We start from the raw sequence: 27,392 nt of genomic DNA on the forward strand, positions 1-27,392 counted from the left end.
TTTTTAAGACTTCACTAGAACAAAAGGTGACCTTGTAATCTGGACACAGCACTGTAAATAAATGAGATCTTGCTCTTTTCCCAGTGTTCTGTTATCAGTGCAAAAACTAAATATAGTTCAACTGCTAGATTCCAAATACCTTAGAGCTCTGTATCTGTTTCATTGGGAATAGATTTAATAAGCATCTGAATAAGTTTCTCTTGCTGGTCTTGGAATACCAAGACAAAGAACACAATTAAATGTGCATTCTAATGATTCTTTAAAGGCATTGCCTGAGATCACAGAGGTTTAGCAGACATTAAGAGAACATTCAGGAACTTTTATTGTTTATTTGAATTGATGTAGATCCCTTGACTTTAGGCAATTTTGATGTGATTAGGAAATATATTGGCTTTATTCTTAAATTCACATTGCACATGCTAAAACCAATCTGGTTAAATCAGTAGGACTCAAAACAATGTTTTAATATTGATTATAACATTTAAAAAATGATTTTTTTTTATTTTGGGTCTGCTATCAGTGGCAAATGATTAGCAGTACATTCTGTTGGGGAAAAAACTTATTAGAGTCAATGTTTGACTGTCATGTGAAAACTCTTAAATAATTACTTAATAAAAAGATCTGGGTTCTGTGTGTGTCACTTGTGAATTTGAAGGTGTGTATGCCTACATAAAAGGTAAAGTAAATGAATTTACATTTGGAAATACCATACTTTCCTGCCTGTGTTGAGACAGTATTCTTATCCAGGACCAGTGACTGTATTTGTATAAACTGATTCATGCTAAACTTGGTTGGGATTTTTATGGCTTAGCCACTTTTGCAAAAAACGATTGACTGGTGACTTCAAAGTACTGCATGAATTAAAAAATGGTTAAATCAGAGACAAGATTAAATATATTGGGTATGTCAACACAGCCACTTTGCACATTTTCTACAGTTGCCCTATCATGTACACGACCCAGTAATTTTAACCAAAAATCCTTAGCTGGATCTCTGGGGGAGGGGGAGAAATCAATATTGGCAGTTTTACATTGCCATTAGCAGAGGGAAGCAGCCCTCTGGTCCCAACTGTCAGCGATCTATTAGCTGGCAAAATAGGGACATTCTAAGTGGGCACAAGAAACCTCCTTCCTTCTCTTTTTTATGAAGAAAAAAAAAGGGGGGGAGGAAATTTCTTAATTCACAAACTGGAAACTTTGAATATTTCTCCAGTTTGGAAGGGAAGATTTTTTTATTCTCAGCTATTGGCTATGTTAAAAATGAACAATATTTAGTTCCAGCTTTGTGAGCTTCAGATTCACAATACCAAGTGATAACACTTCGAAATCTGCAGACCCTTCAGGGGAATCAAACTGCCAGCCCACGGGCCAGTTTCATCATACTGAAGCCACGCCGACCCCATTGTCGGCAATGCAAAAAGAGTTGTGATACATCGTGACACGTCACGTGATGTGGTGAGTTTGACATCCGTGCTGTAGAGCAGGGGTCCTCAACCTTGGCAACTTTAAGACTTGTGGACTTCAGCTCCCAGAATTCCTCAGCGAGCACTGGCTAAGGAATTCTGGGAATTAGTCCATAAGTCTTAAAGTTGCCAAGGTTGAGGACCCTTGCTGTAGAGAAACTGTTTTAGAGTGCATTTATGAGTTATTAGCAAGTGGAAGGCTAGTCCTATGGCTGGTTTCTGAACTTGAAGCATATTGGGATGATTTAATGGGTAGTGATGAAAAGGATACCATTTTGTGGCTTTTGTGATCAACTGTGAAAGAAAGAGAGTTTAACTAAAATATTTTCAGAAAAGATTGTTTATGGATTTAATGGCAAAACTAATATCTTTTTAAGTGATCTTTGCTTCTTTGTCCATGTTCTAGTAGTCTGAAAACAATCACTATATGAAACAGAATAAATAAATAAAATACATTTAATAAAATGTAATCCTTTGAATGTAGCATATCATAAGCTAGCTTTTCCCAAATACATACACATCTTGTTCTATATTTTAAACTACTTAAGTAGAGAAAATAGGAAATTTTATTTCATTTTACATTTTACAGGTGCTTTTCTGAGTGAGCTCTAAAGTGCCTGAGCCTTCAACTGAACATGATGTTCTTAAAATATTTTTGACTACAACTCCCAATGCTTGTAGAACACAACTCCTATGACAGTCAGTTGTGATTCACAATATGTGCAGAACATTAAGCTGCTCTCAGTAATTTATACTGTTTTCTACTGTTTGTTGTTTAAGAATTTTCATTTGACATCTTGAAGTCCTAAAAAGTAACACCTGTATAAATTTCTCATGATAAGGTAACAGTGAGACATATTATCTTATCTGTCTGACCTTGGCAGTTATTTATTTGACATTTTTCATATCTTTCAGATACAACAGCCCAGTACCTAAGTTGCATACAGGAACCTCTGCTAAATCCGAATTGGATTTTTGTATCAAAAGAGATCTTCTAACGTTTTGAAAGAAATGTGTTGCTCTGAAATTCACAGCAATAGCACTAGAATAGAAAATTGAAAAACAAGTACTGTACAAAGCAATATATATTATTGCTAGACTAGAAAATCCAGATGTCAGCTAAAGGAGATAGATGACACATGACAGTTCTGAAAATACTTTTGTTTTTCACTAAGGTATTCCTTTTCCTTGCTAAATATAATAAAAATTACAATGCTCTCACTTTAAAAACAGCAATCTACTTAACATCCATTTAAGTTGCCTAGCACCAATCAGGAAAAAATGTTAAATCCCCAAATAATGTATGAAATATATTTAAAAGTAAAGAATTTCACATTATTATAAATGATTCTTTGCTCTATTTAGAATGTCACTTGTGGCAGATTATTTAACAGCATTGATTTTAGCTAATCAAAATACAATTGGGATTAAACCTGGCTCAAGTAAAGCAATCAGTTGAGGTTCTATTTTCATTAGAACGTGCATTGTGAAAATTTGTTACGTTTTTATTTTTATTAGCTATAAAAATGCAAATAATACATTTTGGCCTTGACCTTCTTCTTTTACTCCTCTGTTTGGTAAATCACAATGTGATTAATTATTATCAGGAATTCAATGTGAAGAACCTTGCAAAGCTGAATATTTAATTAACCTAAAGAAATTAAGAAAGGACACTTAGTTTATTTGTGCCTTCTTTGATCAAAGTTCATATTATGCTGCCATTTTGCTGATTGCCTGTAACAAACAGATTTCATTTTTAAAAAAGAGATAGGAATTATTCGAACCTTCCTTCCTCCCTCCCTCCCTCCCTCCCTCCCTCCCTCCCTCCCTCCCTTCCTTCCTTCCTTCCTTCCTTCCAATGAAACAATGGTACATGAAAAGAACAAATGTGTGTATTGGAATGAACAGTGCCAGAAATCATTAACACTGTAAACCCCAGTAGAATCTTGCTTGTCATTATCCACCTCTGTATACTCAAGCTGGAGAAGACTCCTGCGAGTCCCTTGGACTGCAAGGTGTTCAAACCGGTCAGTCCTAGAAGAGATCAAACCCGACTGCTCTTTAGAAGGCCAGATCCTGAAGTTGAAACTCAAATACTTTGGTCACCTAATGAGAAGGAAGGACTCACTGGAGAAGGGCCTAATGCTGGGAAAGATTGAGGGCAATAGAAGAAGGGGACGACAGAGAATGAGGTGGCTGGATGGGGTCACTGAAGCAGTAGACGTGAACTTAAATGGACTCCAGAAGATGGTAGAGGACAGGAAGACCTGGAGGAATGTTGTCCATGGGGTCGCGATGGGTCGGACACGACTTCGCAATTAACAACAACAATACTCAAACAGTGATGTTTGACAAAGGAGCATTCTTGACTGTGAGGAGTTTTGTTTTGCATTGAAGTGAATACATGGAGAAACTCTTTGCAATGCTTCCAGCTCAGTGTAGGAAGATGTTTTGCCAAATGTCAGGGCAGTGATCAGGTGCCTAGGCAATTGTTTCTTTTGGATTCAGAGACAATAAGCACACCAGTGAATAAAGGGGCTTTAAGCTTTTTTGTTAGCTCAGCCAGAGTTAAAAGCAAAACATAATAAGCAAGATGATACCCAAATCTTTTACAAGCTGCCAGCAGCTTCTTAATGCTACCTGAGATGCCCTGAAAGTAGCCAGTTTCCACAGCCCCAGTTTCTACCTTGGTCTGTGCAGAAACTCCCAACAACAACAACCTCAAGGTTTTTATTAAAACCTGGCTGATTTCATGGCCCTGCTATCGTCAGGAGATCGCAAGACCTGATAGTTACTGGCTGGCACATAACTCTGGGATGACAATTGAAAGTCTAAGACAGTGATGGTGAACTTTTTAGAGACTGAGTGCCCAAAACCTGCCCCGCTGCCCCACCTGTGTCCAGTCCACCCTTGCCCACCCTGCTCCTGCTCTGTCTGCCCGCAGGGCCACCGACCACCTCCATGGCCTGCCGCAGATTGCCCAGGCTGCCCAGCAGCGCCAAGGCAGCCATGCCGTCCATCTGCACCCCGCAGCATCATCTGCGCATGATAGGGCACAAGGGTAGAGTCTTATCCCTGCTGCCCGGCTGCCATGTCCTTGGCATGCTGCTCCGTGCCGGCTGTGCCTGGGGGCAACTCTCCTCCAGGGGGGGCTGCTGATGAAGAGGGAGCCGCAGGGGGAGGTGGGGCTGAGGTGATGGTGCACGTGCCCCCAGAGTGGGCTCTGAGTGCTGCTTCTGGCATGCATGCCATAGGTTCGCCACCACTGGTCTAAGACTTTCACAGCAAAAAAACTTCGAAGCTACATGATTATCCCCCCCTCCCCATTTTATTTATTCAGTAAAAATTCAGGCAGGCTATTGCAAAATGACTTTACTTGATATGAAGGAGAAATCAAAATAAGTCACTAAACTCCTCAAAACTAAGAATGCTCTTCTGCATTGCTACTACATAAGATCACGAGTTACCTAGTTAAGGTAAAGAAATGTCTGCAAGAAAACAAGCAAGCTCAGAGAGCACCAAGGACCTCTCAAGATCATGAGTGTTACAGTGACCTTGGTCCTCCCTAGAGATTGTTGATCAATAGCTTAATGGTATAAGGTAGTGTTTCTTGATATTCCGGTTGGGAATTTCTGAGAGTTGAACTTATAGTTGCTAAGTTGAGAAACACTGGTGTAAGACATAGACTTCTATAGAAAAGGTTCTCTGTAGGGAGAGGGAGGAAAAAGAACCCTTGTCTGAAATTCAGGGACAACAGAGTTTGAGAAGCCAATGGTAGGAATCAGTTTGAATTTATTCTATGCTTAAGTAACACTATGTTTTAAACATAGTTTCATTGTGGTCTGAATATCACATATGAGCAACAAATCATAGTTTGCAAGCCACAATGGCTGAGTTTACATATCCTACTTAGCCAAACCAAATAAACCATATATATGACTTTGGAGGTCAGTCAGCATAAGGAAGCTTCCCATATCATGTTCAGATATTATACAATTCCCATGAAATGTCTACTTTTTAAGCTGGGCAAATATTGTGACAAACACCACAACTATAGCTGCCAAATTGCTGTTTCTGTACTGTTGCAACCTGCATAAGTTATTGTGGCAGATTTTTTCCATAAATGCCAGAGGGAAGCTTGGCAACAGTGAGAGATTGTGGACTGACCTCCCTAACACTGAGAGGTAAAAGTAGTCTTTGTGAATAGGCCCTCATTCAAGGGGCATCAAATGTGATGTTCATTGAAGGCTCAGTCTTTCATCAAATTATATGGAGAGCTGCTAATCCCTGTTGTATGTAACTGTCCTGGCTGACCTTTTATTTTCTTTTTAATTGTGATGATTATAATAAGTCACTGATGAGAATGTGCTGTTGCTTCACACTGTTCCACCAACTATTATTTAGCACTATGCTCATTTCCTATGTTGGATGATCATACCTTCTAATTAAACTGCCTGAGATAACGGAGAAGGATGCTGGGCCTCTCTACAAGGTAAACAGCATTTCGCTGAAATGAAAAACAAGATGAGATACTGGTGACTGCAGCTTCCTGTGACAACTTCATTAACAGCAATCACATAAGCAAGGATTGTAAGCCAGATTTCAAGGAAAAATAATTTTTCAGCATTTCAGCATTTCCAACAAGGGCCTTCTTGAATGTAAGTGGATACGTCTGTAAAAAGGTCACCTGAACATCTTATTTGAAGGACTATTTCATTGCCAAGTCTCTAGATATTTGCTCTTGTGCAAATTGAATGATAGCATAACCTTTTTATATTTATATAGCCAAATCGATCCTTTTGGGCACAAAATAATTCTCATGTATGATTTATATTCCTCTATTTACAACTTCCTTAAGAGGAATAGAAAATATCTGGGAATATGACCTTAAGTAAAATAAACCTGGAGATAAAAAAAAGTCAATCAGCACTTTCTTTCCAGCAAGTTCTTGCACAATTTGGTTAAGATTATAAAGCTGCTTCATATAAAGAAAATTTGTATAAAATGTTTTATAGATGCACATGACACCAGTAAGACTAGCGAAAATGTTTTAAAATGTTTCGAATAATTGTTGGAAATGTAAACAAAAGCCAGGTAGTTATTACCATATCTGGTGGGTATGTCCTAGTGCAAAAATTTTTGGTTTAAGATTCATATATGGTTGGAAAAGATGACTAAAATGCAGATAGATTTTAAGCCAGAACTGTTTTTGTTGGGAATAATAGGATCCAATACTCCAATGAGTATTTAATATTACATATATTGACAGCTGCGAGAATAGCATTTGCCCAATATTGGAAAAATGAAAATATACCATCTGATGAGATCATAATTAGGAAAATTTTAGAATGTGCAGAAATGGATAGACTAACACTAGAGATTAAAGAGAGGGAAGATTCAGTCTATTTTAAAACATGGTAAAACTTTTACCAATGCTAAAACTTTTACCAATAAAACGAGCTAGCGAGAAATGATTGTGAAATTTAATAAGATGAATGTTATTTACTGATTGATATTCTTTATGATCACTGTTATTCTTATTGACTACAGCTATTTATTATTATATTAATTATTGTTATTGAACATTTGTATCTGGACAATAGTCTGCTTGCTAAAGCTTGGAAATGTTATTGGGGGCAACCCCATTGTTGTACCTACCCTTATCCCAAATGTATCCCTGAACCCTACCCTGAACCCAAATACCTAGATTGATCCTATCCCTCCCCTCCCCTTATAAAACTTAATAAAATATCATTAAAAAAAGATTATGAAGCTACTCAGTTCTGCAATTAATTCATACCTTCTTGGGTTTATCCATGTCATCAGGAGAGAAAACCGGGTTCACCGTAGTGGCTTTTTGTTAGATTTCAGCAGAAATTCAGTTCTAGTTAGCTAGAGAATATTGCAATATTATTATGTGCCGGTGCAATTTTTGATTGGCCAGCATTATTTGTGATAGAAAAGTGAATAACAAATAATCAAACAGAACATGAATAGTTTCCTATTCCTTTATCACCTCACGTATGGGATCAAAATTTAGATTTTGGTGCAGTTAAATCCAATCATTACTTTCAGAGTAAACGATGACTCTGAAATTAATTTGGCTCAGCATTAGTTTGGAACAATATAATTTATTATAAACATACTTTTAAGTCTTCACTTTAACCAATAATTTGCTCTTTCATCCATTTTTCATGGCACCCAATTTAACTGTTTTAATTTTAAGGGGGGGGGGGATTCTAATTCTTAACTAGGTTGTCTTTCTCTGTGAGTAGCAGTGTTAAACCAGAATCAAAGTTTTTCTTTTATCAATTATTTATTCATTTGATTTCTTCCCATCACAGTCAACACAGTTTATTTTTCCCATCATTTTATAGCCTAGGTTTATCCAATAAACATTGTTACCAAGTAGTTTAGAACAAGAATGTGATGTGCATGATAATTAATTATAAAATTTATGCTTTTTAGTTTAGAAATTTGAATTTTGGGAGTCCTTCAATAGGGTTACACAGATCTCTGAAGAGGTTTTTTTTATTGTTGATATCCACAAAGTAGGGTGCTGTTTCTAAAGATCAAAATATAGGGACTGCCTGTAAGGTGTGAAAGACCAGGACCACATATGAAATTCCAATTAAACTGATGTATTATTACTCATGCATGTACATAGGAATCTATCAGTGGTGGAATTCAAATATGTGAACAACCGGTTCTCTGTGTGGATGCCACTTCCAGAAGTCTATTCTGGGCCTGGGCAACAAAAAATTAGCTACCGGTTCTGCTGAAGTGGTGTGAACCAGCTGAATCCCACTACTAGAATCTACTCAACTACAGGTTAGCACAATTTCAATGCTAGATAAGGGTCAACAGAATTCAGGAGGGGTTGGACTTTGTTTATGGCTATGTAGCAATTCTAGGCTGATTCCTCTTTTGACTTCACCCCAGGTTCTGCCACTCCTTCTTCTACACCAGGGGTGTCAAACTGCCGACCCACAGGCCGGTTTCATCACACCAAAGCTGCGCCTACCCCATTGCCGGCAACGTAAAAAGAGTTACGATACATCGCAACATGTCATGTGACATGGAGAGTTTGACATTCGTGTTCTACACTGCCCCAGTTCACCAAGACTTCTAAAAGTAGCTTCTGCTAATATCATCCTTATTGAATTGATATGCTGATTGATTTGGATCATCTTCATTTCAGTGGTTTATCTGTGTAACATAAAGCACCCTATGAGAAGGATTAAGAATAATTTGAGTAAAAGATGAACACAAGATCCACTTTTTGGCTTGGAGAACAATTTAACTCATTTTACTTTCATATTTAGAAATGCTAATTGCTGCTTCTTTTATCCCCAGGAAATTGTTCATACCTTGATTTCCTCTCTGCCTTAAAGTATCTTAGGCAACATACATAGATAGATGAAATAGCAGACATAAAAGCTTACCAGAAAGCTTCAGGACAGATTCAACACCCTAATGATGACATCAGAGGTGGATATGAATGAGTCTAGCTGGACTTGAAGAGGAAACAATTCTGTACTTTAAGCACATCTAGACTGAGTAGGGGATTTACCTTGCACATCTGAGATTGTATTAATGTGAGCAAATTATCTCACTCTTACTCTTTTCTCTAACTGAGGATCAAACTAATTATGAAATCATTCATGCAACTATGTGAAGGTGTTTATAAAAGGAAAGGCCATGGACTCCAGGTATTTGCAGCATTTCGGAATCTGATGTGTGTCTATGCATGTAGTACCCGTCTGTAACTCTTTAAAGCAGCTAAATCTTTTCTTGGGATCCCATGTCTGCCCTGCCATATCATCTTAGGAAAGCACATGCCTGATTTACACACCCAATAATGTATTTTGAAGCACCATCTTGGAATCAAATCTGAAGCAATGCTCAGCCGTAATAGTCAGTAAGAATAAGCTTGAGAAACAAGAATCAAGAGCCACAATCAAGATAAATAAGATAAATCTGAGTCCAAAGCAGGAATGGGGATGGAGAAAGTGTCTCAGCATTGACCCTACTTAGTTCACTGGAAGATAAAGGGAGGGGGGCATTCAGACTTGCAAGATTCTGTTACTATAATCCTATAATAAAATTAGTAGCATTCATTACTATGTTTACCTAATCTGGTCTACCTCGATGTGATGACATGATGACATCTTCCCTAACTGGGGAGATCCATAAAGAATTGGGACCTCAATGGTGAGAAATGTATGTGATGAGGCTTTACCTTCTTTTGCCTGTTCTAATTCATTTTGGCTCCCATGCGTACCTTCACATGGGGAAGTGGGGAAAGTTTCATTTGACTTCTATAGAAACTTGTCCTTCAGGGCAAAGGTTGACATCTCTCCCATGTCAAGATTCTCTCTTTACTCTTGTAGTGTACTTTGAAAAAAAAAATAACTTTTATCAAATTACTAATTGCTGAACAGCAACACTGTAGGTAAGCAATATCTTTTGTCCTTTTGTTCCTCGGTTATATTAGCATAAAAAGAATGGAAGATCTGAGTCAAAAAAGCAGAATTTTAAGTGTTTTTTTTTTAAAAATGTTTAACCTGTCCAGGAAGCAAAATAGCTTAAATGTAGGTAACTGAAGCTCTCAAGGGAAACAGATTGTTTTATTTTTGCCACCAGCCATCATGAAATGGGCCTCTGGCTGTTGTGTGTGGGGTGCTATTGGAGGGACAAAAAAGACTATTTAAAAACCTTTGTGCGGGTGTGAAAAAAAAAAGCTTGTGACACCTTCAAATAAATGCAATTTTGATTGCTTTATGTGAAAATATCTGCTGAAAGCATGGCTAGAGACAGTTGAAAAAAAATAAAGCTATTTTCAGCTAGATTCTTGTATTTTTTTCTGAAGATGATTTCAGTAGAAAATGAAGGCAATTCTATTACTCAGAATGAAATGGTTTCATTTGGTTCAAAATGTACTTTTCAACAAATACAGGATTTGACCACTAGAGGTCTGTATAACATATTTATTTTTAGAAAAAGAATTTACCATTACCGAATAGTATCTATACTTTTAAAGAATTTCTTCATGTTCCAGAATTAATAACAGAAGAGAGGATAAACTTTATTCCCTGTGTAGATTAGAGGATAATAATAGATTTTTTTCCTTTGCTAATTGCTGCTATTTTAGTATGTTTTTGATTTGCTGATATTTAACCTAATATTCTGCTATAGTAAATAATGGACTGAGATTTTGACTTCTGTTGCTATAAGGTCACATAATGCTTGTAATCCATAAGCATACTGAAACTAGTTATAAAAATGTTGCTTGCTTTAATAAAAATTCAATATTAAGGAAAAATGAAGAACTCACCTGAGTTGCAAATTATTGCCCCAGAAATAATTTTTCAGATATACAGCACATTTCTTTAAGAACACTTAAATTCTGAGAAATTAGAGGATATAAAGTCTGATATCCCTTCCTGATTCTTTCCTTCCATGCACATTTGATCAATCTCACCATTTTTCTGTTACCTTTATTCACTGAAATTAATAGTCCAAAAATAGGAGTATATAGGAACACCCCCTCCCAACCAAAATTATTCTTTTTCTTATAATGACCTAATGCCAGACATGAAAGGTCAGGACATGTGAAATTCCAATTAAACTTATTATTCTTACTCATGCCTATATATAGGAATCTACTAAATTAATGGTTAGCACTATTTTGGCACTAGATAAAAGTTAACGGAATTCAAGGGCAGGCTGGACTTAGTCCATTTGTGACTATGTAGAGATTCTAGGTTGATTCCTTTTTTGACCCCTGCCCCCAGGTTCTGCCACTCCTTCTTCTACTTCTTATCAGTTTTATTATATTGAATTAATCATATAAGATTATTGAGCCTCCCTTAATCTGATAATTAGGTAGGTTCCCCTTGACCTAATAGGTCAATGGGACTTGGTCATGCCCATTATAAAAATCTGATTTTTCCCACCAGTACAGTACAAAATATTATTTTAATTAAATGCAGGTTTATTGACTTGATTTTATTTTTATTTCAAGAAATATAGTGGAAAGGATAACCTTCCTTTCAGGTCACTTATTCATCTATGGTACTGACTCTTCTTCATATTCAGGATGATGGTGATGATTTATACCCGGAATAGTAGCTCTTCCTCCTCCTGTTTTCTTCTTTATAAAAGATATTTTTTATTTAGCTTCTCACCCACATATTCACCTTATCACATTTCAGTTGTTTTTATCATTTTATATAATATTTGTTTGTGTGAAAAGAAAATGTGTATATAAAGGTAATGTTGTTAACAGTCAAAGCCAAAAATAGCGCATTCAACAAGTTAATCTACGTTAAGATTGGGTTAAGTATTTAGAGGGATCATTTAAAAGATGGGAAAATAAAAACCTCAATTTGACTCTGACTGGCTTCATATTTATTTCCAAATACACCAGTGGGGCCAAAGATATTTTTTAGGAAATAAGAATAACAACAGAAACCTAGTGCTTTTTGTAGAAATGCATCCCCTAAACTAATTACTCCCCAAAATATACTATTTTTTTTTTAAAAAAAACAACCACATCTCAGCATCAAATCATTCGTAGTCTTTCAACTGAGGGATATGAAATACCAGGTTACAAAGAGTATTATTTTGATAGCAGTTATGATTCTTACAGAAACTAAATGAGTCCCTAACCTAGGTACTAGGAGAAAAATAATGAATCACAAACACCATTATGCCATGCCAGAAAAACAGAAATGTTATTTTTCTAAATTTTCATCACAATCTCTCATATTTATATTAGTTCTGGAACCTATGTTTTGTCTTCTAATAGGGAATTTATTATCCGAAAGAGAAAATAAACCCACAGATTTCCCCAAGGTTGGGAAAAAAACAGGAATGTTTTGGTAAAAAAAAAGAGTGAAAAATATCTGCATATCTGTGGTCTAAGAAGGGAATAAGCAAAACTAAAGGGTGAGGGGAAAAAGCATTTAACACTCAAATATGGGCACTTCCCCAGTTTCTAATAAGAAAATGATGATGAGAGAAGAAAAACATGAATTTTCTGAAGTGTCGGAAAATATTATAAGGCATATGGTAGCAGAGATGTTGTACCCAACTGTTCCAGAGATGACAACTTATGTTTTTGGCAATTTTTAGAAATTGAAAGCTGTAAGGATTTTTTTTTCTTTTACTCACATTCTTTCTATACTAGGACATATTCAGTATAAAGATTGCAACTAGGAAGAGTAATAAAAAGAAGAGATTTTTTTTTATATTAGACTGAATGATAACATGACAAGTTGCTGAAAGGCATTGGGACTCATCCTATGCAAAATACATGAACATTCTGGTGTGAAGCACTGATGTTGACTGTTTCCACTACTTCCTTTCTTGGGTGTGCCTTGTGAATGGGTCAGTCTTGAATCCTGGTGACTACATGGACAAGTTCGTGCACTTTTCATGGAATTTTTTTTTTCAGAAATAGTTTCCCATTGCCTTCTTCCTAGAGCTGTCAATGACTGGCCTTAAACAACCTGGTGGGACTAGACCTCATGGATTCCTGATTTCTAGTCCAGAGCCTTAACCATCACAGCAAATTAGCTCTCCTTCAATCACAGGATCTTATAAGCTGATTTTAGAAAGACGATTTGAGTATCAAATTAAGAACAATTAACAGCACCTTGATAATTCTGAAGACTGGTAAATAAGTTACCTAGGTTACCATCTTGCAAGGATTAATAACATCATGAGGAAAATAGCCTACTTACTAGATACAATATGAAGAAACCAGGTTTTAAAGGAAGCCCAAACTGAACTCTTAACAGAGGAGTGGACACAATTCACTGGGACAGAACATGCCTAAACTCCCAGATTTCACCAGCATCACAAGGTAGCACCAATCACAACCTTGAAGAATTAAGAGGGCTGGATCTGATCTGTGTATATTCTACTGAGAAAAATGGATCCATAATATGATAGTTTGATGTAAAGCAACTTCCTGTATTAATTTCTTGAGTTAAAGGCAAATTGTTACAGAATCTATATTCTATTGATTATAGAATATATAGCACACGTGGTAATGTAGCTCAGGATTGCAATGAGGGGTCCTTGGTGCTCTCTGAAGCTTGGCTGCTGAAGACATTTCATTACCCAAACTAGGTAACACCTTCAGTGCTAGTGCTTGGTAATGAAATGCCTGCACAAAAACAACCAAATTCTGAGAGCACCAAGGACCCTTCATTGCTGAGCTACAAATATTCTCCTTCAGTGCTGAGATGTAGGTTAACATGCTAGTCTTGCAGTTCCTTTTTTCTTGCATTATAACTGATAATTCATAGCTCAGTGTTAGTCCACCAGAGTGTGGTTTAAGGTGATTTCATACAATATCAAAGTTTTAGTTGTCAGATGTGGGATTGTGCCTGCACATATTAAATTCAACAATCGAATGACAAACATAACTGTAAGCTTTGTCAACATTCCAGATAATGATTGCCTGATCTAGCACCAATAGGATGATCTTTTTGTTTTTTTTTCTCTGTATAAAAATTGTTAGAAAATAACAGCATAATTCCTTTGCTGAGCAAAAAGCAAGCAAGTAGAATCATCAAAAGCAAGAGGAAACAAAATAGTGGTAACAAGAGATCTTAACCGCTAAAAGTGTTTTGTTTGCTTGTTAATGTTTATTTTAACATTAACATAGAACAATAATGCCATTTGTCGGTGTAAAATCAGCTATGAAAGCAGAAGCAGAATAAAATTTCTTTTAGTCCCAGGAGTATTTGGAGGTATACATAAAAAAGGGTTACGCAAAAAAGCCACCATTGGATCAAGAATGCTCAGTAAATGGAATATCAGGTACAAATGCCAGGTAAAAGAACTGTTTTCCTACTTTTTTGAATTAAAGGTGCCACACACCCTGCAATTTGCCAGGATTCTTTCACTGATGGAAGCTGTAGTTCAAAAACTCTGAAGAACACCAGCTTGTCCATTTCTGACTTTCTCCAGGTCTTCTCCTGAAGAGCACATGGAAGTTGTTTAAGGAGAGGTGAGTGCCTTCCCTTCTTTGCCTTTTGAGACTTCCTTGCATGGAGCATAGCAAACTAAGAAAAACTCTACTTGTTTTTGTCTGTAGAATCTATCAAAAAAGAGTACTGTAATTGCAAGTTAACAAAGAAAAAAGAATAATGAAAAAGATAAAGGAATCAGTTTAGTGCAGGATCCAGTCTGGGAAATGTATATTCGCCTTCATTTGTGAATATGTTTAGTCTTCCAAATGTTACTCTAAGATGCACATAACTAAGCAACAAGAGTATAGCAAGTCTCTTTAGTCAACTAAGTATGTAACTTTAAAGTCTTGATTAGTTACTAAACACTGAGTATGAGGTTAATCAGAGTGGAAATTGTTGAATAAAGGCTCAGTGAGTCTTAGCCAACAGTTAGACTAAACTCACATTGTAAAAGGACACGAACAATTGACTCAATTACTTGATTCACATAAAAATGTGAAGGGATCACATTCATGCAGGCTCTAGAAAATGCCTATCAATACTTGAAATAATTAAGTGAACACAACTAAGCCACTTGCAACTCTTCCAAGATTCTCTGAAAGACTAATACAACTTTGAGATTTGATTTAAATAATTTTGAGAATTCATGCCCCAAACTTGCTGTATGATAAGAATTGGTATTTTCTAATCGTAAAGGAATACGTACTTGTTAAGAGACAGCATGAAAGCAATTTATTTATAATGTTTTTCTATTACTTTGACATATAATTACCAATAAGTATGGAAGCAACCCAGTTGGATCTAAGTTCATCTTTATCCAGGCAAATAGAGTAACTAACCAAACATTGGCTTTGATTCTTGGCAATTGAGCCACTAGTCTCTTCATTAGAGATAACTGTAAATATAGCAGTCAGAAATATTTTTAAAATATTGTACTTTTTCTTTTTCTTCTTTAATATATATTTAATAGACAACCATGTAGAAAAATAGAATAAATGAAAAAGAATCAGAAATTTGAGTAAGGATATTCCAAATAAAATTAAGTCAATGCTATATATAAAATTATCTTAACTCTTAATAAAACTGAACCAACAATCAATCTTTAACAGAAGTAACCAAAGTAGTACGCATCTATCAGTTTTAGAAGATCCATCCTTATTCTGAAAAACAGATAAAATATTATATTTAAAATTTTATGTAAAAATATTTTTTACAATTCAGATGTGATACATATCAATGTGTGGACTTATGTTCCATAAATGATTTATAAAGCAAATTAAATTCCCTAGCAGACAAACCTATTGATGTGTATTCCCATAACATAGTCTGCCATTCTCCTAAAGCAGAGTTAATGTGTGACTTCCATTAAGAAGTGTTAGTATCCCGTCAGCTGTTATCACACAAAAGTCAACTTATAGTTGAAGTGATATAATGTTTAGAACAAAACAGAATAGAATGACAGAGTTGGAAGGGACCTTGGAGGTCTTCTAGTCCAACCCCCCCCCCACGCATGCAGGAAATCCTATACCATTTCAGACAAATGGTTGCCCAATCTCTTCTTGAAAACCTTCAATGTTGGAGTGCTCCATACAGTAAATGTGTGACTGAGTTCAAACAAATGATCTGATGGCAGCTGGAATAAAATTATCTTCCTGATGTATTCTTAGAATTGTTACAATATTTGTTAGGGCAAGGCAAAGGGTAAGGATTTAGTGCATATGGTGAAAATGTGCTCCTAGAAATTGTCCTCCTATCTGTAATAGTTAAAAGTTTATCCAGTTTTGTGATTTATCATTTCTCTCCATGCTCTCCCCTAATAGCACTGTTCTTTCCAATGGTTTTTAATGGAGAACTACCCAAGAGTGATTTTCATTTTGGATGACTGAACATCTTGTTGCAATCAATCAGAATAGCAATTTAATGATGCCTTAGTGTATTGGTAGGAACAACAATATGCCAAGTTTCTGACACCATTCAAATATGCAAATTTCATAAGTAAAAATTATGTCACCAGTAAGAATTAGAAAAAAAAATCATGTACATCCATCCAACTCACGCCCAGGTCTGTTTTTTGTTTGTTTTGAGCATTGCTCTAAAATCATGAATGGAAAATTCTCATTTTTAAATTGCATTTTTGCCAATACTCATGATGTGTATTTTTTTCATGAAGCTGCATTCATGTATAACACCACTGCCACACCCCAAAATTGTGTGTAGCAATAGATGACATGCTGCCATCCAGATGTTTTGGACTTAAGTTTCTATTAGCTGCAGCTAGCATGGCCAATAAAAAAAAGATAAAAGGAATTGCAGTCGAAGATGTCTGGAAGGAACCAGGTGCTTAAACTTGGAAGAATGGGCTTAAGATGGTTTAGAATATTATCCTGAATATAATAGAAACTAAGAATACTTTTAAGAGAGAGGAAGGGAGGAAAGAGTGACTAATTCTAGGCAAGTTTATCTGAAAATATGTCTCATGATTTCCTGGACTAATCTTGAGAGAAGTTTGAACATGAATGCAATTTTAAATATATTTGACTTTGAAGCATGTTGTCAGGAGTTTGGTCTATGTGCTGGCTGAAATGCCGATGGACTGATAAAACACAACATTCCCAGGGAAGCTAAAAGATAAGGAAAAAATTTGTGAGAAGTTTTTATTGCTCTTTTTTTAAAAAGAGTTTTGGGAGAAGAAAGAATTGAACTTGACTGAGGCTTCAATATGAAAAGAAAGGGCTTAATTTAACATAAATGTATTACATTTCTTTAATATTTTGTTTGTGTGAACATATTTTAAGATTAGGTACACATCATCATGGAGGAAAACTTGACACTCACTTGACGGCCCATAATCAATAAAATACAATGGTTTCTGACATTGCTTTGTTTGTAAATAAAAAAAAAAGGTGCCATAACTCACACACATCATATAACCTGCCTTGCCTATCCTACAAGATTCCATCCAAAAAAGGTGCCAGAATTCCATTCTGGGTGTTCTATGACAAAAAAAACCCTGGTTTCTGATTGAATGGTGGGAAAATGGTGACAAAAATCTTATAGTGGATTGATTGCCAGAGATGAGCAGTGTTTGTGTGTGTGTATGTGTGTGTGTTTTGTGTTTGTCTCCCCTATTTTGTTTAAGCATCCGCTAGTCAGCTATGTTTGTGGGAGGTGTTAATCTGCATTTTTGCATGAAGCAATGATCTCATAATCTCTTCCAAGTCTATGATCTTGTGAAGAACCTAGCATGCCATCTGTACATTTAAGGAGAGATGGAATATAAATGTAATATTTCAGTAAAATAACATATAGTCAAGAACCACAAATCTTTTCTGAGAGTTACTGGAAGTTCAGTGAGGTAAAAAAAAATTAAGAAAATTAATAAGATACATGGAAGAGAGCAAAAAGTGAACACCTCTAATCAGATGTATTAATACATAACAAGGTATTTCCAAATACAGGTAGTCCTCAATGTATGGCCACAATTGAGCCCAAAATTTATGTTGCTAAGTGAGAAATTTGTTAAGTGAGTTTTGCCCCATTTCACAACTTACAGAAAAATAGCATAAAAGGCAAATGAGTTTTTTTTCTGCCTTATCTTTCTTTTGGCAGGATGGATTTATCTTAAATGCTGGAATGTTTTAGGTAAGTAAATTGGATATTTATTTTCTCCCTCTGCTTATCCCCTATTTTTGCTCCCCTGCCAACTGAATCCTATTCAGATTATCTGCATAAACAAAGGTTTCAATAGAAACTTAATCTCCAATGTGCTAAATCTGAAGTATAGCCAATGGCCAGCAAAAGAAATAAATTAATGGGACAAACAACATTTTAGGCAGCTCAGATGAAAACAATTCTATATTGCAGGTGCAAGTATGACATATTTGGCTTACTTTGTTTTGGAAGATGTTCCTTCTGAGTAATAAAAATTGTCTGTGCTCTTCCATCCCAAATGTGCCATTTGCCAACATTCTGAAATGGCCATTTCAGTATTTAAGTGTGGGCAGAGAACATTTCTCAGATGTTTTAGAAATAGCATACTTTTAATTATGGGTAGTTCTTGACTTATAACCATTTGTTTAATGATGGTTCAAAATCAGGACAGCCTCAGCTGGCTTTTAACAAGAAAAGTCAATTGGGGAAGCCAGATTTGCTTAATGATTGCATGATTCACTTAATGAACACGTGATTTGCTTAATGTCCATTGTAAATGGTCATAAAATCGGTCATGTGATGACTCACTACAACCAAAATTCTGGTGTGTGAACAATTCTTCCCTCCTTTGCAATCTTTTTTAGTTCCACTTCTACTTGCAGTAGTAGCAGCTCTGCAATGAGGATGGCTACTTATCCCCAATGCCATGGACAATACAGCCAGAGAGAGAGAGACAGAGAGAGACGGGGTGAATAAAAGAAGAAAAGGAAAATGATGATCAAAAGTATTAAAAGTATCCCTGTGGAACAGAAGTGTCAACAAGAGCAGTCAATGATATCAAAATGGTGGGTATGACTGTGCACTCAAAGCTCTGCCCCTTTTTCCATGCATGTTTCTGTGTTATGTTATTATATTATGTTTTAATAAGTGTTAGTCACTCAGAATCATTACAGTGAGATGGGCAGCCATATAAATCAGACAGATGATAGATAGATGCTATCAATTTGATGACATATTATACTACTATAATAATAAATATTCTTCTAGTTTTAATTGAAACTCTTTAAACCGACCAACACCACATTGGATTCCATGCTACAATTTAGCTCTGAAAGTTCTAATTTGAAAATGTCACTGTCCTAAATTAGAAATGCCATTGTGAAAGAAGTTTAAAATGCCAAATGAGAGAAGAGGCTAAAGCATATTTTCTTAAGCACAGCTGTGATGTATTCTGTTGATACATAGTCAGATTGTATCATAAGGAAATATTTTGGGGGTTGCTAACAACAAATACTGAGTATTCATTAATCAATATGGAGCATTTTGATTAGATCCAATTACGTTAAATTAAAGTGCATCATACTGGACTAAAGCAAATTGATTGTATCCTTCATAGTTTTAGAGTTTGTTCTGTTCATGATATTCGTGAAGTGTAAATTCTCCACATTGTAAGACACCTAGAATCAGAGCTGGACTGCTATATCAAAATCATGAATAAACAAATTATAACCCGCTTGTTTACATATTGGGGATATTAGATGAATATAAAGGATTTTTTTGTGGGAGGGGTTATCCTGTCCACCAGGGCAACAAATGTATTAAAAAGTGCCATTTTGCACCAGATTTAGAGAAAAAAATCCCAGCATTATTTTTTTTTAAAAAACCCAAAGCTATTTTGTCTACTAGCAATATCCTGGAGGCAATTTCTGGAAAATTAGGCAATACCACTCTTGATTTTCAAATGTTCTAGAAACAAGCATTGTGTTTCATAGATTTTGGTCAAAGTAAATTTTATCATTTTTGCAGTTTCTCATTTTTTCATGCAGATGTTTTAAATACTGTATCAATTAACTTTTCACACTGTTGCCAAAAACCTTGTTCCTTTTTGCAACTATTAAGACTCATTTTCCTAAAGTTATTAATTTCACTATGAAAAATGTAAAACAGTTCTTCTGAATCATTAACTTAAAGGCCAGAGAAAAGTACAAGCATAAATAGTTTTTCTGAGACCATCTACAATGATGATAATAATAATAATAATAATAATAATAATAATAATAATAATAATAATAATAATAATAATAATAAAGTTGGAAGGGACCTTGGAGGTCATCTAATCCAACCCCCTGCTCAGGCAGGAATCCTACACCATTTCAGACAAATGGCTGTCCAGTCTCTTCTTAAAAACTTCCAGTGTTGGAGCATTCACAGCTTCCAGAGGCAGGTTGTTTCGTTGGTTAATTGTTCTAACTGTCAGGAAGTTTCTCCTTAGTTCTAAGTTGCTTCTCTCCTTGATCAGTTTCCATCTGTTGTACCAAAAGCTGAACTAAATACATTTTCAAATCTACACAAAATGTTGCAATTTCTTATTTCTTTCCTTGCATATGGGCTTCCAAACATATATAAATATTCCAATACAATTGAAATGCTATTTTCAAATCCTAGGTGTGATTTCTAACTGAAGAGAACTAACTGAAGTATTTGCAGTTAGTTCTTAGTATGAAATTACATCAACCTTACTTCGGGGGAGTGTGAAGTTTGGGCATATAGACCAAGGTTAAAATTTTTCATTTTAGATATGGGGGAATTGAAAACTAAACAACAATTAGAGGAACAAGGAATAAAGATGGATTGGTTCATGAGAACACAAATACAATCTAGATATGAAAAAGATGTTAAAATAGATGGTGTTAATTTGGGGAGAACAGAGTTAGATGAAATACTCACAGGAACAGAAGAAAAATGGATTAAAAAATGTATAGTTATCTACTACATATGGAGTTAGAGAAGGAACAAGTGAAAGAGACAATGATAAAATGGACAAGGAATTTTGGATACACAATTGAATTAGATAGATGGCAGCAACTATGGGAAAGAAACTATAAATTGACAATGGCGACTGCATATAAAGAAAATATGTACAAAATGTTTTACAGATGGCACATGTCTCCAGAAAGATTAGCTAAGATGTTTAAGGACAGGTCTATGAAATGTTGGAAATGTCATCAGATACCAGGTTCCTTCTGCCATATGTGGTGGACATGTGTAGAAGCTAAAACTTATTGGAATATAATTAGAACATGGATAGAAAAGATAATGCAACAACGTATAGAACTAAGACCAGAAATATTCCTGTTGGGTATTCTACCAGAGAAATACAATAAAAACATATTTAATTATTCATATAATCACGGCAGCCAGGATTGTGTTTGCACAAAATTGGAAAGCACTGAAAGCCCTCCAAGAGGGAGAGGTGATTGGGAAAATACTGGAATGTGCAGAAATGAATAGACTAACAATGAGAATTAAAGATAAAACAGAGTCATACTACTATGAAATTTGGGGAACTTTTTATGATTGGCTGGAAAGAGAATATGGTTAAAAGATAGTAACTTCAATTTAGATAGAAGAAGAAGGAGCAGATAAGGAAGGAGACCCAGGCGACACAGTATTGAATAACTGGAGGTTGTATAAATATTTATAGAAGTATATACCAAGAAGGTTAGATAAATAGAAGTATTAATGTAAGAGAAAATTAATCTTATTGTATATAATACAGATAGGGAAATTTGGAGAGAGGAGTTGCTCAGACATTACCCCTGAATTGTATCTGAAGAGGGATGAGAGGGAAGAAAGGAGAGGAGAGAGAGTAAAGGAGGGGAGAAGGAAGTAGGAAGGTTGGAGGAGAAGTGGGGAGAAGTGGTGAAGGAAAGAGAAGAGGAGAGGAAGAAGAGGGAAGTAGGAAAGAGAAGAAAGGGAGAAAGAAGGTAGAGAAGAAGGAATGTGGATACAGTGAAAGGGGAAATGGGCGAGCAACACCAAAAGTCATGTGTATGTATTTATTTCATTTTATCAAAACTATCTTATATATGAATGTAAAAAGAATGTATGTTAACATCTGATAAATATCACGGTATATGTATGGGGGAGAGTTTGGAAAAATAAAAAATAATTAATAAAATTTTTCATTTTAAGCTGAATTGTTTTTTTTATTCCACTGTTTTGCTTATAATTGTTCCTCAGAAGATGCTTCAGAAATCAGATTGATTGTCTCACTGCAAGGAGAGATGATGCTCCAACCAGAAAGGGAAAATCTTCACTTGTTCTAGAATCTTCTGCACCCTGTATTTTTCCAGTGTTGGAGCTTCAAAATAGGAGGAGGAGGAGGAGGAGGAGCTACCAAAGATGAGAAGTTTCTGGGCAAAAGATTCTAGGTTTTCTCAAAGCATACTCCTGAAGACCCTAGTAATCCTGTCTATTTTTCTCTTCCTCCTCCCTTGATATACAATATATGTCACTTTGCTATTTCTCTCCTCCTATACTCCTTAACAAGAACTTTGTTAATAAGAAAAAAGAACCTTTTCTTTCTTGTTCCTTGACACATAAAAGGGTTGGACACACTGCCAAAGAAAACTGCAACCCAACATCGTCATTTTTCTGGTCAGTCTTTAGGATGGGAAAGTACAGCCAGGTCTTCCCATGTTTATTGTAGTAAAGCAGTACCATCATCATTAGGGGAATATATATGTTGTGCAAACAAAAGGTTTTTGAATACTCAGACTGAAACCTGCTTCTCCTTACCAATGAACTATTTAGCCCTATAGTTGAGATAAATTAATTTCTTTCCTGATTTAAGTGTGAGAGAATTTGCTACAAATCATAACATGGCAAAAGTCAGGAAAAGCAGAACATTATTGCAGAACGTTTATACTTCCACTCAAGTTTCTTTACTAGGCACACATCTTTTATGGGATCTGAAATGGATTGGCATGAGGATCAGCTGAGAATTTTGGCAAAGGATAGCATGTAAAAATGTTTCTAGAGTCCAGAATGGGGGGCAATGATATATTTTACAGTGAAGTTGTATGCGCAATAAAATACTGTAAATATAGATACTGCATTAAAATGCTTTCCTAAGAACTGTATTTGTACTTGTAAATACTGATGACCACTGGAAAATTTAATAAATGCTGAGCTTTTGTGATGAAAGATCTTCATTAAAAATAAAAATCAGGACAATGAAATGAACATTCATGCTGCATAACCAGCATTATGTGAACTCTAAGTTCAAAATAATTTTAAAATAGCAAACAAGATAAAAAAAATACATAAAAAGACTGCCTCCCTTAGCTGATTCACATATATAGTGTAGGTACACATGCACAATATAGATGGTACTTTGCTCAACAGTAGTAACTGTGAGAGGGATCTCAGAGTCCTGGTAGACAATCATTTAAATATGAGCCACCAGGGTGCTGCAGCTGCCAAAAAAGTCAACATAGTGCTAGGCTGCATTAACAGAGGGATAGAAGCAAGATCATGTGAAGTGTTAATACCACTTTATAATGCCTTGGTAAGGCCACACTTGAAATACTGCATCCAGTTTTGGTTGCCACAATGTAAAAAATGATGTTGAGACTTTAGAAAGAGTACAGAGAAGAGCAACAAGCATGATTAGAGGACTGGAGGCTAAAACATATAAGGGATGGTTGCTAGAATTGGGTATGTCTAGTTCAGGGGTCGGCAACCTTAAACACTCAAAGAGCCACTTGGACCTGTTTCCCACAGAAAACAAAACACTGGGAGCCGCAAAACTCATGCGCGTGTGCGCAGGGGGGGGCTTGATTGAAGAGTTTAATTAAAAAGAAATAGAGGCTGCTGTGCACATCTCTCTCTCTCTCTCTCTCCCCCTCCCTCCCTCTCTCCGATCTTCTACTCACCTTGCAAGCTGGCTTCACGCTGTTCTCTGACAAGTTGACACACATTCTTATTGGGCTGGCTCTCTCCTGCCCTTGGTCTGCCAGTCCTTCCCCCACTAAGTAAGTAAAAGTGTCTGTGTGTGACAGAGAGACAGACAGACAGACAGAGAGAGAGAGAGAGAGAGAGAGAGAGAGAGAGAGAGAGAGAGAGAGAGAGAGAGAAAGAGACAGACAGAGAGAGCTGATGCTTTCTGCTTTCTGCTGTTTCCTGCTTCCTGCAGAGACGCAGCAAAGGCAGGAGTCCTGCCAAATAAGCTTGTCAGAGAACAGCGTGAGGCCACTCTTTTTTATATACACACACACACACACACACACACACACACACACACACAGAAAGAGAGACAGAGAGGGAAGGGGGGAGGGAGGGAGGGAGGGAGGGAGGGAGAGAGAGAGAGAGAGTGAGAGAGAGAGAGAAGGAAAGTGCAGGTGCCTCTCTCTCTCTCTCTCTCTGCAAATCGTGGAGGAGACTGGGAGCCACAAGGCTCAAAGAGCCACATGTGGCTCCGGCGCCGCGGGTTGCCAACCCATGGTCTAGTTTAATAAAGAGAAGGACTAGGGATGACATGATAGCAGTGTTCCAATATCTCAGGGGCTGCCACAAAGAAGAGGGAGGCAAGCTGTTCTCCAAAGCACCTGAAGGCAGGACAAGAAACAATGGATGGAAACTAATCAAAGAGAGAAGCAACCTAGAACTAAGGAGAAACTTCCTGACAGCTAGAACAATTAACCAGTGGAACAACTTGCCTCCAGAAGCAGTGAATGCTCCAACACTGGAAGTTTTTAAGAAGAGACTGGACAGCCATTTGTCCGAAATGGTATAGGGCTTCCTGCCTGAGCAGGGGTTGGACTAGAAGACCTCCAAGGTCTCTTCCAACTCTATTATTGTTATTGTTATTATTATTATTATTATTACTATTACTATTATTATTATTATTTTAATGCAACATCTATATTTTAATTTTTTCCATATGGTAAGGTAACACGTGCCTCTCCAGAAATAACTGGATTGTGTCTCCAAGGATTCTCAGTATTTTCTAAGGCCGATATCAAGAATAAATTCATCGTAGAATGCTCTGTAACAGGGAGTAGTCCGTATTCTGCCATATGCAGAATACAAGTGGTGTTTATCTACATCATCCTTTAGTTTTCATAACAGGTACATCTGCAACACGGATAAAAAAAGTCAAGGTGACATGTGTGACTGAATGGAACCTCACATGCACAACATGTAACTCAGAAAAAGGGGGTGGGGTTTGAATCACACAGTTATACCCTCTTTGTTGACTCTATGACACTTCCCTTAAAGATGCTCCTGGTTGATAATATTTTTATTGTTGTATACATGGACACATTACTTTTTTTAAAAAATATTGTTTTGTGTACATTGCTAGACTTCTTTAAGAAGTCAAGCAATAAGTTTTGAGAATTATGTATCATTAAATTCAAAAGAGATAAACATATATAGGATAGGGCTACATACAGTATGTGTTTATTAATCACATTTCAGAAGGATTATTGCTATCTCTGTAGATTAGAAAAAGAAAGCAAATTCATAAAACAAAAAACCACTGTAATGGCATGCCACACTCAATAATTAAAAGTCTGTTAGACTTCTTGCTGTAATAAATCATATATGATTAACTGAACAAAATTGTGTAATCTGTTGTGTAATTTTTCTCCCCCAAGATCAGTTACATTGTAACAAACAGAACTGAAGTTATACATATCTAGATTTGGTATACTTTAAACTTTTGAATTTCATATATTTTTTGCTTATGCTATCATCCTGCCCATTAGATTGGGATGAAAAGTAAGCTAAAGCAATTTCAAATAAAATTCTAGCATTAGGAGATATTTATAATATTGCAAAACAATCCCTCAACATTCTTCCTTCCATCAGGTCCCAAATAAAAAGAGAGGGATAAAATGTGTATATAAGATGAACTTTTTAATAACTTTAGCATTGTTACATATGAAAACTACCCTGCTGGAGGGACCCTATTTAAATATATTTTCTAAAAATGGTACAAAGGCTGTTTAAAAGTGCCTGAAGCATAAAGCATTAAAAAAAAGAGCAGCAAAATCAGCAAGGGGTTTCTTAATGGCTTCTTTGTTATGGTCCTAAAATTAAAGGGTGGGTGGAGGAAAACATATAGGTTATGCAAAAATATAAATCGGTTTAAGTGATCTAGCTGGAGACCAACCTCTAGAGGTCTACATTAGCAGAGGGCAGGGATGTGGTAAGAAAAGACAAGGTCGGCTCAGGTGGTCTCTTATCTTCTTTGGAGTAGCTTTGCCCGTGTGTGAGGGCAACACAGATGTGTTTATAACTAGAAAAACAGATTCCATTTAGTTACTTTGTTCTGTTTTTATTCTCAGAGGCTTTTAATGATCAACTTTAATGCTTTCCTTGTTGTTCAAACTCTTTGTTTACCTACATCTCTCTGAAGACTGCTGTGATTGGAGGATAAATCATTTTCTGAAAATAAATTTAAGCCATTTTCATTAAAGTAAGGGGACAAACAGTCATGAAATATGCCACAGATTATGGGAAAGGGAAGTAAGATATTCAGATGCCATGATATATCTATAACTACAAAGATTAGAATAGTGCAAGCATGACACTCTATAGGAGAAAGATTGATTTGAAAGAAGCAGGATGGGGAAGACTATTGATGCTTTCAAACTTTTGTGTTGGAAAAGACTCTTAAAATACAGTGGACACCAAAACAAAAACAATCTCCCCTCCAAACAAACACATAATTGAACAAACCAACCCAAATTCCACTCAAGGCACAAAGGACCAGGCTCAATTATCACACTTTGGACACATTATGTAAAGCCCTAGCTCTCTAGATAAGGCCTTAATGGTAGGAAAAGTAGAAGGAAAGACCAGAAGAGGACAACCAGCTATTACAGTGGCGATGAATGTGCCCTTTGGAGAGTTGAAAGACCAGATTAGGGACAGATCATCATGAAGAAAATCTATAGATGTGATAATTAAGACAACCAACCAATCAATCATGGAGTGAAAGTGCTGCACAATTTCCCTAGACTGAGTGAAAGCATCTAACAAAGGTTCTTTTGTCTGATTTTAGACCAAGGCTCCCTAATCATCCACCTTTCCATTTTCCACCCTACCATTTCACATTGTAGCAGAAAAGAAATAAACAGGAAATGTCTTTTTTATAGATATTTTATTAAGTTTTTATAGTTACAAATCTTTAGTGCTTAATAAACAATATGTTGTCTGGGTTCATATATTTAATATTAATAGTAATACAACTACCATTTCTATTCCCTACTCCGTTTTTCCAGCCATTTATAAAAATTATCCCATGTTTGAAAATATTCTGTATCTTTTTTCCATTTTATTTTCAATGTAAGCCTATCCATTTCTGCACAATCCAAAATTTTCCTAATTATGTCTTCTTCCAATGGTGTTTCTTCGTACCGTGCAAATACAATTTTCGCCACTGTTAATACATGTAATATTAAATATATACATTTTTTGTCACAGTTCTCTGTAAT

At 36.0% G+C, this 27,392-nt stretch overlaps 1 protein-coding gene across 1 annotated transcript in view; it reads right to left on the minus strand.

The window, feature by feature from the left end:
• AGTR1 (angiotensin II receptor type 1) overlaps window positions 1-27,392 on the minus strand; it is a 41,958-nt gene that overhangs the window by 4,852 nt on the left and 9,714 nt on the right. The gene's annotated exons all lie outside the window — the stretch shown is intronic.

This window comes from Crotalus tigris, unplaced genomic scaffold (genome assembly GCF_016545835.1).
Source record: "Crotalus tigris isolate CLP2741 ecotype Arizona unplaced genomic scaffold, ASM1654583v1 scf7180000018573.505203, whole genome shotgun sequence".
In the NCBI taxonomy this organism is placed as follows: Eukaryota; Metazoa; Chordata; class Lepidosauria; order Squamata; family Viperidae; genus Crotalus; species Crotalus tigris.